Consider the following 3,572-nt stretch of genomic DNA (forward strand, 5'->3'; position numbering starts at 1 on the left):
TAATGCTCAAAGGGCTCTCATCAAAACAGGCTTTAGGCCGGGTCGGCAGGCTTCAGGCCCCACCTTTATTGGCGTGAAGCTGGTGTCCGGGGGGTAACTGAGACATTACAGGAAAAAGCCACTTCTGCCGGGCACTGGCCATTGTCTCAGCTGGGAATTTCCACACAGCTAAGCGGTGGGCTGTTTAGTATGAATGCACAGGTGTGGAGACAGCCTGTGATAGACAGTTTTATGGCAAATAAACACAGTGTATGATATACTGTAATCAACTATATAAACAACTTTAAAATTGTCTTTACTTCATATTTCCAGCATTTGCTTTTGTTAATCGTATGTCTTCTTGACAGCAATTAAATAACCTTGAGAGGAAATGTACACCTGCTGTCTCCCCTGGGGAAACTACATCTCTTTTGTGAATGACATAAGTTCTCCATAAAACATAAGCAAAGATAGGAGAATTGAATTTGGAGATATGTCTCCTTCCTCTCTTGTTTTATCTCTAGTTGAATTGGAGGGCAGTTTAATATAGCTAAGCTTTTCCCAGGTCCCTATGCTGGCGTTCTTTCAAACCCCACTATTTCCCAGACGGCCAAACTGGAGACCCTAGCTAATGACGTTCTGACAGGTATCAATTAGTGGGGAAGATGTCACGACTGCCTCGCTTGGCCTGTACTTTCACCCTCCCTGACTTCTGGGCCATGGTGCTCTTAATACTTCCTGATTTCTGCAGCCCACCTCATCTACTTTCCATGAACACTATACTGGTCCTGTTTTCCTTAAAACAGAACATAACAACGTTTCCTTTGCTTGAGACAGGTTCCAAACAAGCCCCATTCATTAGGATCGGTGAAGTAAAAGTCAATTTTAATAGACAGGTGTCCCCACTCTCAAGATGGGGTGGCGGGAGAGTGGCTGCTGCTGGGAGGGCCAGGTGGGTGCTCAGGGCTCAGTGCAGGCTGCTCACAGCTGCACCTCTGGTGAATTGAGCTTCAGCTCCAGGCTGGTTGGACAAGCAACATTTGGGGTGAGTGGCCTGGGGCATTGCGTGCTTCTGGAGACACTGGAAGGGTGAGCAGCTGCCCCAGTACCAGTGTGTCATGCACAATAACCACCCCCTGGCTTCAGCTATGTGGATTCAGGGTGACGGCTCACCACACCTTCTTCCACCAGAAGTGGGCTCGCCTCTTCCAGGCTCCATATATAGTCTTTTTTTTTTTTTTTTTTTAATAGTTTTCATTTATTTATTTTGGGCTATCTAGATCTTTGTTGCTGCAATGGCTTTCTATAGGTGAGGTGAGCAGGGGCTGCTCTCTAGTTGCGGGACAGGGGCTTCTCATGCAGTGGCTTCTCTTGTTCTGGAGCACAGGCTCTAGGGCACGCAGGCTGCAGTAGATGTGGCATGTGGTCTCAGTAGTCATGGCTCCCGGGCTGTAGAGCACAGGTTCAATAATTGTAACACATGGGTTTAGCTGTTCTGTGGCATGTGTGAGCATCCTGGATCAGGGATCAAACCCAAGTCTCCTGCACTGGCTGGTGGATTCTTTACCTCTGAGCCACCAGGGAAGCCCCATATACAGTTCTGACCACAAAACATCACCAAGGCTTCAAAAACTGGCTGAGTCCTTTGTCTTAGAGCTAGAACTTGGAGAACCTGAGCCTCCATTGTGTTTTGTGAGTTGAGTTGGGAGCTGCTGTCCTGAAGAGGAGCATGCAGGTATGGACTGCATCACACTCTTACAATGGTTCCATCCACTCTACCTACTTTTAAGAAAAATGGCTTCAAAATGACAGCATTTTTCAGTGTGAGAACAATGCCAGAGTTGTATGACCTGGTTAACAGGTAGAAACCTGACCTGATTCGGTCTGATGGAGAGTAAGAATGTTCTGATACCTACAGGAATTCTACAGATTTTCTTTCTTGGCTCTACAGTGATAGCCCTGTCAAGGGTAAAGTTGTAGTAACTGATGATGGGGTCAGAAATATCATGGAGGATACTTCGGGGATCAAGGTAAATTCAGACCAGGGAGGTTGCTAGATCACAAGTAGGAGATGTGCACCACAATGGACAAGGCACCCAGGACTGTCACCGGGACATGGGACATCACAAGTGAATCCAAAATCATTCCCGAACTGGTTCAGACATGAGTTTGGGAGGTAACTATCTTCTCAACATTGGACAGCTAAAGATGTACTAATAGTTATCTCTTCCAAGGCAGGCATCTTGCTGCTGGGAAGTGGCTGAACATAATGGGGAGGCTATCTGTGTATCTAAATCATGGAAGGTGCAATGGGAAAAGAACAAGGTAATTGTAAGATATACCTTAAAAAGATCAGCTATTTATATCATTTTACTGCACTGGTGAAAAAATAGAGTCTTAAACTTTCAATCCCCCTTAACTCTTCAACTGCAAAGGTAAGGATGCTGGGATCCAGGAAGCTCTGAAGTGTGCTCCACAAATCCGGGAAAAGATCCCCTCTTTCTTTGAGCTCACCCTCTGCTCTCCCAGTTGAGTCGACCTGGACTATAAAGCTGACACGAGTGGAGTGATCATTGGGGTTCAAGAGGAAAGGGTCACTGTCTGCTGCTTACTGCTTTAATTTTCCTTGTATAGTATCATCATTATAATAAACTACTCCATCCAAAGATGACTTTTGCAACACATTTTAGTCAAAGGTACTGAGTGCATTATATCAATGACTCAGTGGACCAAGGAGCTGAGCTCCATTTCAAGCATACTTCACTCTGGACAGCAAAAGAAAGGGCTGAATAATTAAGCTCGGGGTTTCATTCATTCCTACCTTTGGAAATTATCTATAATGGAAGCCTCCCTCCATTCTCTGTGTTTGATAAACTTAACTTGCTTACTAAATGACTTTAGTTAAAGAATAAGCCAAGTCCTCCTATTGCCTATGGGAGGAGGTAGAAAGAGTTTGGCAAGTTCAACCATATGTTATTTATTTAGCATCAATTATCACCACTTCCTCCCCAAGCAGCACACCCCCTCAGCACATCCCCACCTCCAAGTTCAGAAGAACCTGGAGGGGAAGGAAAAAGCTTGCTAAGTTGCTTATGTTCACTCTTCAGAAGTTTGTAAAGCAAACTAAGAGCTCTGAAATTCAGTCTGTTTACAGTGGTACTATAAGAAAATGGATTTATTCTACCCTGCCTTTACAGAAATGATCAAATAAATACATTTGCAAGTCAACAACATTTATAGGTCTCCCCACCATTTCTTTCTCTGTTTTCGTTCCTTGCAATTTTGTTCATTTGGCTGTTTGTTATTGTTGAAGAGTCTGGCTGTTTGTCCTGGGGTTTCCAACAATTTGAATTTTGTTGATCATGTCCCTGTGATGTTGTTTAATATGTTCCTTTGCCATTGTAAGCTGTAAATTGGTAGTTAGATCTACAGGCTTGATAAGATTCAGGTTCAATTACTTTGTCAAGAGTATTTGACACATAGAGTTTTGCACTTCTATTAGGAGGTATATAATGCCTGATTGTCTCTTTGGTGATGTCAACAGCCAGTGGTGGTCATTGCCCAGATCCATTAATTCATTAAGAGGCTGCAAA

At 44.1% G+C, this 3,572-nt stretch overlaps 1 pseudogene; it reads left to right on the forward strand.

Annotated features, from left to right (window-relative positions):
• Positions 1–892: 892 nt before the first annotated feature.
• LOC113880659 lies at positions 893–2,444 on the forward strand (annotated as a pseudogene).
• Positions 2,445–3,572: the final 1,128 nt, after the last annotated feature.

Source organism: Bos indicus x Bos taurus, chromosome 2 (assembly GCF_003369695.1).
Source record: "Bos indicus x Bos taurus breed Angus x Brahman F1 hybrid chromosome 2, Bos_hybrid_MaternalHap_v2.0, whole genome shotgun sequence".
NCBI lineage: Eukaryota > Metazoa > Chordata > Mammalia > Artiodactyla > Bovidae > Bos > Bos indicus x Bos taurus.